Source organism: Octopus sinensis, linkage group LG12 (genome assembly GCF_006345805.1).
Source record: "Octopus sinensis linkage group LG12, ASM634580v1, whole genome shotgun sequence".
Classification (NCBI taxonomy): Eukaryota; Metazoa; Mollusca; class Cephalopoda; order Octopoda; family Octopodidae; genus Octopus; species Octopus sinensis.
Genome location: NC_043008.1, coordinates 43,074,266 through 43,087,533, shown reverse-complemented (window position 1 = coordinate 43,087,533; position 13,268 = coordinate 43,074,266). Strand labels below are relative to the sequence as shown.

General features: G+C 36.0%; 1 protein-coding gene across 2 annotated transcripts in view; it reads left to right on the top strand.

Moving 5' to 3' along the window:
• The window catches only part of LOC115217894 (dopamine receptor 1-like), a 258,651-nt gene that overhangs the window by 119,783 nt on the left and 125,600 nt on the right, over positions 1-13,268 (top strand). For both annotated transcript variants that reach the window (XM_036507882.1, XM_036507881.1), the window contains one exon: positions 11,799-11,862. The gene's annotated coding sequence lies outside the window, so the exon portion shown is untranslated. The remainder of the gene's footprint in view (positions 1-11,798; positions 11,863-13,268) is intronic.

The window sequence follows — 13,268 nt, the reverse complement described above, 5'->3', positions numbered from 1 at the left end:
TATCAATAAAGCATGATATCACACTATCCTCTCACCATATTCGTATCCTCATACGATATAACATGATGTCTCTGATACAACACGATATCGCTCAAAGACAAAACGACTGCAACGCGCCACCAGTTGAATATACTTATTGGTATTTGAAGAATTACAGTTGGCAGCGTATTGAAGACATAACCGAGTTCTTCTTTGGGGAATCTTTGGCAGATCACCTTACGTAATGTCTCGATGCTTCAGTAGAACTTCTGCGATCCACGCCACATAAAAGATTTCGTGTTCTTCTCATTCAGCCAACACACGTATGGCGTATGAATGCATGTGTGTATGTATGTGTGTGAGTGGTGTGTGTGTGTATATGCGTGAGTACAGGAAGCATTTATAAGGAAAGGATACACACACACACACATATACATTATATATATATATATATATATATATAGTATGTATATATAAGTATGTGTGGGTGTGTGTGCGTGAGTGTATGTATGTAGCACTCCTCCAAAATAATAAAAATATTGATTTCTTCACCTTTTCTCCACTAATGTATCAACTCGCTTGTGATCGGTACATTCGACATTTACGAAATTATAAACATAAATATGCGTGTGTGTGGTGTGTATGTGCATATATATACATATATATATATGTGTGTGTGTGTGTGAGTGTGTGCGTAAGTGTGTGTGTATACGTGTATTTATTTATATATACGTACATATACGTTTATATACGTATATTTATATATGCATATATATATATATATATATATATATATATATATATAATATATATATATATAGTATGTATATATAAGTATGTGTGGGTGTGTGTGCGTGAGTGTATGTATGTAGCACTCCTCCAAAATAATAAAAATATTGATTTCTTCACCTTTTCTCCACTAATGTATCAACTCGCTTGTGATCGGTACATTCGACATTACGAAATTATAAACATAAATATGCGTGTGTGTGGTGTGTATGTGCATATATATACATATATATATATGTGTGTGTGTGTGAGTGTGTGCGTAAGTGTGTGTGTATACGTGTATTTATTTATATATACGTACATATACGTTTATATACGTATATTTATATATGCATATATATATATATATTATATATATATATATATATATATATGAATTGGAGGAAATGTTTCCTAACATGTTGTGTTTGAGGGAATCCGATCAAGGACAGCCAAAATCAGTAGTGGTGTTGTACCACAAAGTACTCTGTTGGGCCCACTCCTCTTCATTATCTACATCAAACGTCATCAAACATTCTACATTGAAAATCTTTAAAATCTTTGCAGATAATTCCAAACTTCAGAAGGCCATACACGGAATGGGAGACCGAACATGGCTTTAGTCGGATCTGTTTGTTGTTGTCCAATGGGCGGAAGAGAACAATATGATCTTGAATGAAGTTTAATTTGATCCACTTTGTAGAGACCTTGGAGTAATTGTTGATAACAATTTAAGCTGGAGTGACCACGTAAACAGCAAGGTCGTCTTGGCCGTTAAGATGTGCTCCTGGATTCTGAGAACTTTCAATTCTAGAGACGCCCACACCATCATCCTTCTCTACTCTACTTTTGCTCGACCCCACCTTGAATACTGTTGACCAGTGTCCCCCCCCCCCCCATACGAAGTAACTCATTATGAAAGTGGAAGCACTCCAGAGGTCAATAACAAGAAAGATAGACGGCATGACAGGCATTGACTATTGGGATCGACTGGAAAATATCAATCTCTATTCTCTCCAACGCCGCTGGGAGCGCTACATCATTTGTGTGATGTGGAAATTATTCCATCGATATTGCACAAATGATGTTAGCAACATTTTAAAAATCCACCCAAGACTTGGACCCCGAGCTATCCACCCACTACAAAAATCAAACTCGGTACATATAGAAACGTTACATCACAATTACTTTACCTCAACTGCTCCAGCTGTCTTTAGTACCATACCAAAATATGTCAACACGGAAACGGATCCCATAAAATTCAAAAGTTCACTGGACAAATTTCTTCAAAAAATGCCGGACCAACCTCCTGCACCCGGGTATGTCTCCAACAATAACAACTCATTGGGGTCGATGTAATCTACTTACCCCTCCCCAGAACTTGCTAGCCTTGTGCCAAACTTTGAAACAAGTAGTAGTAGTAGTAGTAGTAGTAGTAGTAGTAGTAGTAGTAGTAGTAGTAGTAGTAGTAGTATCATAACTGCTGGTAATACTGCTGCTACTGCTGCTGCTGTAGTACCGTTGCTGTCATTCTAAAAGTCACTATAACAGAGAGAAAGAGAAAGAGTGATAGAAATAGAGGGAATGTTAAATCGAGAGAGAAATAGAGAGTTGGGAGAGCAAGTGCGAGGAGAGAACAGAATAAGTAAGAGAGGGAGAGCTGGTGTGAAACAGAATGAGAGAGAAAGAGAGGGAGGGGAGAAAGAAGGAGTTGAGTGGAGAGAAAGAGAGGAAGTAAATGGGAGTGAAGAAGACAAGAAGAAAAAAACTAGATAAATGCAAAGAGATGAGGTTAGAAAAAAAGCTAATATGAATTGTCTTTTGTGTAGAAGAGTCGGTATGTAAATATGGACGTGATTAGCTGTTTATTGGAAAGCTAAACAAAACACAAACATATACACACAGATATACATACATATATACACACACAATATATATATATACATACATACGCTCACATATTAGCGCAGAGAAACATACACTCAGAGCACAGAGAAGCTGAAAAAAATGACATAAGCCGCCATTTCAATGTTCATTGTTGTAAAGAATATATATATATTTATATATACACGCACATACAAACATACATACATACATACATACATGCATGCACATATATATATATATATATATATATATATGCACGTATGAATGTGTGTGTGTGATGTGTGAAGTACAGAGACGAGCGTTGTACAATGGAAGATAATGGGAGAGAGGTTTAACGGAGTCAACAACAATAACGAAGATGGCGTCGACAAAAGCAGAGATGGCGACGGCAATAACAATTGCTGTTACCAATAACATTACGACTACAACTGCAACAACAACAACAACTACTAGTACTACTACTACTACTAAGAGTCGTTGTAGTAATAATAACAATAAGAAGAAGAATGCATTTCTATATTAACCGCTACGGGTTGACATGACGATTCACTACTAACACTATTTCAGTTACTACTACTGCTACTACTACAACTACTAGTAATAATAATAATAATAATAATAATAATAATAATAATAATAATAATAATAATAATAATAATAATAATATATAATAATAATAATAATAATAATAATAATAATAATAATAATAATAATAATAATAATAATAATAATAATAATAATAATTATAGTAACAACAACAATAAGAAGAAGAAGAATACTTCTGCTTCTGGTTTTATTGTTGGTCAATAACAACAACAACCACACAAAGCAGAAAACCAATAAAACATTAAGTAGAAAGTCACAAAACCCGCAGTTTTCAGTATGTTGTTGTTGTCGTTGTTGTTGTTGTTGTTGTTGGTGGCGGTGGTGGTGGTGGTCAATTGTTGACATTTAACATGGAGTTTGGTGTTGTGGTATTTATTGATATAGACACTGCGAGGGTGGAGGGAGAGAGGGTAAAGAAAATAAAGAAAGAAAGAGAGAGCGGATGGGACGTAAGACATGGAGGGTGATTGATCGACAAAGAGGAATAGAAGTGGGACAGGGGGTGGCGTAATATGGGGTGGGAGTAGATATAAGCACTCGCAGAAAGAAGGAGGGTTTGGTTTGATTTTTGATATACTTTTGAAATGGAACTGATAGTTAAGTCTATAGAATCGTATGTGCAGACCTGCATACACTGATACCCGAATACACAAATACACATAAATACACGCGCCGACACTAAATCAAATACACAGACACAGACGTATATATATATATATATATATATATATATTATATATATATATATATATAATATACAAGCACATACATATATGCCTATGTACAACCTTACACCCAGGCGATCGAAAGTACACGCATATACATACTTATACGTATATAAAAACACACAAGCATATAAGACGACAACACTACTCAAACACAATCGCTGGTCAATAGGGGAGCAAGTGCATTCTACGTGATTTCTGGAACTGCTAGAAATAGAAGCTGAATGTTCCTCAAATCACACTCTTTCCTCCGATGAAAAGACACTTTAGCTAATTCACTTTTAAAATGGATGACTAAGTCTAGGATGGCTTTTAATATGGGTTTGTCTGATCAGGGCTGACCTGGGCTTAAACAACGACATCAACAGCATCAGTATTCACTACCCCATCCTCATCCCCGCCATCATTCGTACTCACTTTCGACTCCCAACTCTTGATAGAGTCGTAGGGTGCCACACGGTGCCACACAGTGTGCTTCAGGCATCTTTAAACCTGGCGAAATCCACCAGTCGAACACTAGGTTTGATCACAACCGTTTCTTTTTTCCAGATTACAAGAGAACTAACCCCAGTTGAGCACTGGTACTATATTTACATTGGAAGGTGGAAATGAACAGGTGAATTCAAAGGAATTTGAACTCAGCGAGCCTGAAATATTGGAATTGGTTTTTGTTCACATTTTTTCTGGCACTCCGTCGGTTACGACGATGAGGGTTCCAGTTGATCCGATCAACAGCTCGTGGAATTAACGCACATGTGGCTGAGCACGCCACAGACACACGTACTCTTAACGTAGTTCTCAAGGTGAGTCAGCATCACACAGGGTGTGACAAGGCCAGCCCTTTGAAATATAGGTACTACTCATTTTTGCCAGCTCAGTGGATTAGAGCAACGTGAACTAACGTGCCTTTCTCGGGGACACAACGTGCTCGCAGGGATCGAACTCACGACCTTAGGATCGAGAGCTGACTACCCTAACCACTAAGCTACTCGCCTTCACATGATCAGAGACGGATTGATTGAAGCTCAAAACAAGCCGAATGTCTCATACAACACCCCTACTTCTGTATCAAGCGTTGAGAACTCAAGACAATAACGACTCTACAATATTCTTGTTATCTCCGTTTCTATATTATATTCAGCCAAAATGGCGGTTTTTATTAAGGGACGGATAAAGTTAGTACAGTGGCAGAATCGGTGGAGCGTTCGACAAACTGCCTTACGATCTTTGTTCAGATTCTTTACGTTCACATTTCAACTTTGATGAAATATAATATCAATGAAATAAAGATCGATATAATCGATCGAATACGTTCCGCCATTGCCCTGAATTTCTGATCCTGTGCATCTAAGAAACGATTATTTAGGGCATAGCTGACAATATGGCGGAACGTTCGATGATTATAACTCGATGTCTGCAGCGGTTGACACGGTTTATAAGCTCTGGTTGTCAATGTTATATCTTTGCATGTTGTTAAGTTGGACCAGTCTGTGTATCTTATCAAATAATGTATAAAAGTCCGAGTATATTCTTTTCTACTCTAGGCACAAGGCCCGAAATTTTGGGGGAAGGGGCCAGTCGATTAGATTGACTCCAGTACGCACGCAACTGGTACTTAATTTGTCGAGCCCGAAACTTTAAAAGGCAAAGTCAACCTCGATGGATTTTGAGCTCAGAACGTAGCGACAGACGAAATACTGCTATGCATTTCGCCCGGCGTGCTAACGTTTCTGCCAGCTCACCGCCTTAAACTCCGAGTATATCAGCAGCACTCACTTTTATTTAGAGTATCTGCTACCATTTATTTATTTATTTATTCATTTATTTATTTTTGTGGAAACATGGCAGATTAAATATAAAATCATTGGCAAACTTCAGCTGCAAAGTTAAGAAAAAATACTTTTAAAAATTTGACAAAAATAAATAAAATTCTATACGCTACGTTGTTTTTTTAATAATAATTTTGTTAAAAAAATACACATAACACGTTTTTTTTAAGACAGTGAAGCGTTATTATGGAAATGTCACAGCCTTAAATTATATTTTCAAAAATTGGTGGAGCACCGGTGCGTCGAGACGGAACCCCGTAGCTAGAATCTGTTTGAAAATTCTGCATTCTCTATTTCAATGTATTTTAATATGGCAAAATTAAAACAAAATGTCCCCTGCCACCGTCACGTGATTTCGATGGGTCAGTCTCTCTCTATAAACCATTTGGCTATTAACAATGGTGGACTGAACACCGACTTCATGGTGAACGACTGTTTGTAGAATTACCAAATATGGTACGGCATTTTCTCCGAAGATCAACCTATTCTACGACTGACTTCCTTGCTTCATTGAAAAATGTTCTCTAAAATTAACACAAATTTGGGTAGAACAGAAAATGGATACAGTGGAAGAGATGGACTCAAGTACAGCACTGGTACTTTATTAATCGACCCACATTAGATGAAAGCTATAACATTAAACTCGTCGAAATTTAAACTCAAAATGTAATTAAATACACGACGAATTCTATCTTATGCTTTATCGATATCGCAACTTAGCATTCTCGGTACATAAAATAATAGCAATATATTTTCTATTACCGAAAAAATAATAAAACCTTGAATCACTACTCGCAGACATATTCCAAGTCTTCTTCGAGGAAATCAAACAAATTTAGAACCACAAAAGTTAAATCGGAAAATATATGGCACCATTGTATTCGTTTTGGTAGTTGAAAGTTACACGATCCAACCGAAGAGTCCGATGTGGTCCGAAGACTGGCTAGAAATAACAGTTAAATGTCCCTGAAATACTACGGTCTTAAGTAAAGCAGGACACATTAGGTAATGCATTCTATTAAATACAAAAATACGGAATGGTTTCTGCTGAAACGAGTTTCATATGTGCGTTTGATTAAACATAATAACAACAACAACAACAGCAGGAAGAAATGGCAGTTTAAAGTTATATTTATAATATTTAATCTGTGGAATAAATGGTTAACTGACGATAGAAAGTTCTATTTTCTTTTCTTTAAACTTTAAACATTGCAAGAGAGAGGTTTAGGCATATTTATGCATATCACGCACAAATGCAATAAACAGCGTTAATTGCCTGCCTGGAAGTGATCACAAGTTAACAACCCAATAGATTTTAGTAGAGAGTGAAAAAGAGACAGACTGACAGACAGGCAGACAGAATGTGTGGTGGTGGAGGTGGTGGGGAGAAAGAGAGCAGAGGGAAAACGAGTGTCACATTGACATATCAAAACAACCTCTTCAAATATTGGTTTCTTTTTCACAAGGGAAAGAAATAAATATTTTGGATGCCGCAATCCTTTACCGCCACACAGATAACTTCTAATCTCTTTGGACTCTTCCATCTACCTCAATTTGCACCCCCCTCTCTCTCTCTCTCTCTCTCTCTCTCCTCTCTCTCTCTCTGCTTAGATAGACAGAGAGAGAGGGAGAGAGCTGGACGAATGGATGGATAGACCGATAGATAGATAGATAGATAGATAGATAGATAGATAGATAGATAGATAGATAGATAGATAGACCTATAATAACTGGTAATTCCCCCTAACTCTGCTAATTACTATCCGATCTATAGGAGACCCACACCACCCCTAAGCCGCGTACCTACAGACTCGCGCCCACGTGAAATTTAGTGAAAATAGCGTTCTTGCTGTCACATCAGAAACGCTATCGAGTATGGCTGTGATGCGAACCGCCAGACAAATGTTGGAACCACGTGGGTTCCTTCTAGGCGTTTCAAAAGGACATTAAAGTTGCTAGTTTAAACCGTCCATGGCGGTCATCCAAAACTCATAGAAACTAGTATTAAACGATGTGGTTGGCATAGGTCTTCGGGATCAGGACTGACCATGGGTTGTACAATAACAACAAAACTTCAGCCTCGTTGTGAAATGCCTGTTGGATCAAACCTGAGAGAATTACACAACAATAACACTGTACGACAACAACAACAACAACAACAACGGCAACAACAGCAAATGCATGTTAAGGATCAAATGCAACCCTCTCCCCTTTGTTAAGACTGGATAATAAAGCAACGAGATTCTGAATTAGATGTAAAAGCCACCCGGACCGGTTTTCAGACACCCCGAGCATCCTACCATCCTGACATGAATGGTCCTCAGAATCAATAGTAGAGTGTTAGATTAATTAAGTTCTTTCACTATTAATTTTATGGTGTTTATTAAAACATAGATCTCTGTTATTGATGTATAGATGTTAGGTTTCAAATTTTCATTTACCTGCCTATCGTGTCACGTTAATTAGGATTCTATAGTGCTGTTGGTTGGTTCAAACAAGTTTCTCTACTCTGGTACGCCGACTAACGATATATTCTTATAATTATTTAATTCTCTAGTCTTTTGAAGTAGTTACCACGCGAGGTTACGGTGTGGATTTGAACCTAGATTTACAATTCGCCTACTACGCAGTTACTGTAGTTGTTCAGCTCACTGTATGTAATATAGTGAGATGAACAACTTCTATCAACTCCGAGTAAACAAGATGTTAGTTGAGAACGCCTCTTCATAAAGCTTATTTCAAATATGAAAACAAGGTGTTTAACTCTAGCAAAGTATTTTAGAATTTTTTTTCTTATACAATTCCTAAAAATAACAATATAATTTTTTATCATCGAATATCGATGAGGGTCCAGTTGAGTAAAACAGGAATCACTAGGGTCCGTAGACAAAACAAATGGATGAGAAACGCTGCTTTAAGGGGTTATCTTATCCACGCAACCCTTCTCCGGTAATTAATCGACAGAAAACATTCAGCAAGGCATTTTCAAGAAGACTTCACTCATGTTAAGTTCGCTGTCATTTCACTTTACTCCCCAACACCAAAAGCAGAAAATTACTTATTTCGCACACACCCCACCCCCACCACTACCATTATTGATTCCATGGTGAACCATCCCCCCCTGCAACCCTCCCCCCTCCACCGTATACAACACTCACAAATATATTTTATGTATCATACTGACTAATGATATTTCTGTAACAGAAAAACAAATAACGTTCATTATTTGAAATTAATAATATTTTTTTCTCCAAATATATTTGTCTGTGTTTTATGGTTTGTCAGCTGTGTGTCACATAAATATTTTATTAGACAAAGTTTCACTTGAAAATTACCTTCTTTCTCCGAATTACGTTTCTCAACGAAATTGTATTATACATCGGATTTGCATTTATGAATGTGTGTATTTCTGCATATGGAAGTATATGTGTGCATATGTATGCTGGTGTGTGTGTGTGGTGAGTGTAAATGCGTGTTTATCCGTATGCTTGTAGAGTATGTGTGAGCGTAAATGTTTATGTGTCTGTATGTATGTGGCTGTGCTATGAATGTAGTTTATTCCTAAAGAATTTCAAGATGCGTATATATGAGCATATATGAATATGTGTATTAATGAACACATGCATAGAAATGTATGTTCTCTCACTCCCTCTCTCCGTTTTTTCCTCTCTATTTTCTTTCCTCATTCTTCTCTGTAGAAGAGCCTAAGCTCGAAACGTCAAATACCCTTCCATTTTTCCTGAGCGTGAAACTAATGCACCACGTTTGTCCTTCCAGCACCTGTCTCTGTCTTTTGTGTGGTGTGTGTGTGTGTGTGGTGTGTGTGTGTGTGTGTGTGTGCGTGTGTGTTGTGTGTGTGTGTGTGTGTGTTTCTGTACAATTTTCAATCTATACATTTATGCATGTGTGTGTGTGTGTATATATGTACGAAAACATACAACTGTATGTAAATGTGGCTGCTAAATAACTGAAAAGTTAAGAATTCCACTTGACAATCTAGAGGTCTCGAGGTCAATATCAGAACGTTGTGTCTTCGGATGAAGTCAAACCTTGCCAGTGAAACTAGGTAGACTAGAAACTATCTCGGATGGATTCTACCTGTAATACGAACGTCTAGCCATGTCACACATCGTATCACAGTTGGTTCTGCCTGGCGACTTGTTCAGTGGTACACGTAAGGTCTGCGGAATACTCAACAACATACATGATAGTCCAACGAACAGGTTGTTCGATAAATTCAACAACCTGAAGACTCATCGCCGAAACTGACGGAGAATCCACTTCGTTTACTTGTGAATATATGTCACAGAACTTCCCGAAACCAGACGCCAATATCTAAGAATTATCCAAGCCTAAATAGATTACTTATGGAGAAAACCAAAGAATAGCAAAGTAAGCGATCTGCACCAGATATAAAGCCACAAACACTTCGCACTTTACAAGAATAGACAACGCAGAATAAAAGAGAGTAAGCAATAAGTCACTCACATACGGGTATAACGTATGTGCACCCGCGTCATCAGCTGCCTAAACGGATGTGTTTATTTTATGCTCATGTATGTGTGTGTATGTGTGTGTGTGTTTAAAAAATACATACTGACACAAAGACTGACACACATATATGCATGTATATATATATATATATATATATAATATATATACATATATATTTATGTATGTATATATATACATATGTACAGATAAGCATATAATAAGTATTATATATATATATATAATATATATATATATATATGTACAGATATATATGTGCGTGTTGTGTATGTATGTATATATGTGTGTGTGTGGTGTGTGTGTGTGTGTATGTGTATGTATGTATTACATGTATCTATGTAGGCATGTGAATTTGTATAATGTCTTCGGTTCTTATGTATTTAAAGACTGTTCAAGAGCTCCGGTAGAAAACCTCGGATATCTATTAGTTTTTCGAAAAAAAAAATGAAAAACAAAAACACAATTCCATTTACATTTTCTATGACTTTGATGTACGATTGCTGTAGAAAAAAAATGGCGTTCTCTTATTTTCGCTGCTAGTGTTCAGAGATGTTTGGCAGATAATTTTAATTAAGTCCCTAAGAAACTGTCCGAATGAATTCTATTTCCTTTAGGTTTTAATAAAGAGACCAATATTTCACAGCCAATTTAGGTTCCGGTGTGAAGTGGGTCGAGGTGGTTTTGTCAGAATCAATCAACTTGTTTTCGCCAATGAATTGCTTGTTTTCAATGAATATCTCTTGTATTGTTCTATACACGATTCTACTTTAACTGCCTAGATGCCAATTCTTATTTGCTCTGCCTGTCTGCCTACCTGTCTATAAGTTTGTCTCTTTCTGTTTTCGTATTTTTCTCTGTTTTCTGCACCATTTTTCTTATTCTGTTTTCTGTTTTTTTTCTTTTCTTTTCTTCAATGTCGATCTTTTACATCCTCTGTGTAATAGCTTAACCATTTTAGCTCAAACTTATCCTCTTTTTTCTCCTACATTGCCATCAAGAAGTCGTCTGCCTATGTAATATCTAATTTTCTTGTTTACATCTTAATTATTCACTTCTTTTCTAATTAACTAAGCACATAACTCGCAAAGTATTTCATTAAAATTAGTAAAATAAGTTCAAACGAAGACGATACCCGCAGCTTTAAGACCATCCTCCGCTTAAGACACATAAATTGGTTTATTTAAAGAATTTTATTAACTTGTTTTTGCCAATGCAGTTCATAATTTGTATTCTTAGATTTAATTTCTTTTGTTTCCTACCTAATTTATTAATTAAATAAGTAATTAAGTAAATTACTAACATACTTACGAGCTAATTAACTAACACCCTCTCTCTCTATATATATATATATACATATATGTATATATATATATATATAGATAAACATACATATATATGTATATATATATATGTATATTTATTTATCTATACGTTTTGTATACATTTATTTATTTAGATATATAACTAAATTTAACATTTTTATTACTTTCAGTTCTTTGGATGAGTGAAAAGTAACTTTATCAAAAAATATCATAGATTCCCTGCTCTGTCAACAGGTAAATTATATCTTTCTTCTCGCTTCTATTCATTTATTCATTTTCACCATCGTAGTTATTTTGTGGCGACGAGCATTAAATTGTAAATAAAGCCATGGCATTGGTCCTTCTCTGGTAGCAGACACACACGGAAACAATGTTTTCCTGTGCTGTCAGCGCTTGCGTTTCCTATTATACTTAACGGCTGCGTCGACTGGGATGATGAGATTGAACTTTATTAGTTATGGAAACAAAGTTATTACTGGTTGGTGACAGAATTCGAATCACTGATCCTTGATCTGCTGTTGTCCAAAGTTGAAGAATGCCCACGAGGGAATGCTGCTTTTTATATTTGAATCGGTGCTGGTTACAAATATCCTAGACTGGATCCAAAAGAGGTCGCTCGAATAATTAGCAAAATTTCTCCCTCGAAATACTCCAATCTATTTCCCGGAGACAAGCTGTGTCTTCTCACTTTCCTTCTTCTACCACTACAGCAATGGCCTCCATTCTTTGTAATCTTCTAAATTCGTGTCGCCCCCATTTGGACCCATCCTTCTGTTTCATCTTTTTTTACTTCAGTTACTCTCTTGTCGTGTCAACTCGTCCAGTCCTTCCTCTTCAAAGTGTCCTCCTCATGGAATTTCCTCCTGCCCGTATTTCACTTCCTGCTGTTATTTGTTGTTACCCAAGACAAGTTCACTGTCGTTCCCCTCAACAAAATGTTCGAAGGTCACGGCACATTTTTAATGAGTATTTTTTCCTCTGGAACAGCTTTACTATATATATATATATATAGTGTGTGTATATATATATACACTATATATAGAGAGAGATTATAGAGAATAAATGCATATATATATTCATTTATCCTCTCCCTCAAAGATGAGTAATTACCTCCCCTGTCCCCAATAATAATGATTACTAATTACCTCTCCTTAGATTTTTCTACTTATTGAATCATAAGCTTCTACATACACAACTTGGACTAAATTCTTTAGGAAATACGAACTTAGAGTAATTTCAATGCCATGATTAGCGAAAGCGAAACTGGTCGACAAACAATACTCTTTCACACATAAAAAATATCTAAAATATATTAAAACTATTTAATCTTGCGGATTTTCTTTCTTTTATTTTACATATTCACCACGTGGGGATCGAACTTTTTTCTCCCCTTCTTCTTATTATGCATATGTGGTGTGTGTGTGTGTGGTGTTCATTTATGGATAAGTGTATGTGTATGTATATATATATTATATATATATTATATATATATATAATATATATATATCTATACATATATTACATAGACATAGATATTTATATATACATATATATATGTATATATGTATATATATAGACAGACAGGCAGACAGAATAGATAGATAGATAGATATATAGATAGATAGATAGATAGATAGATA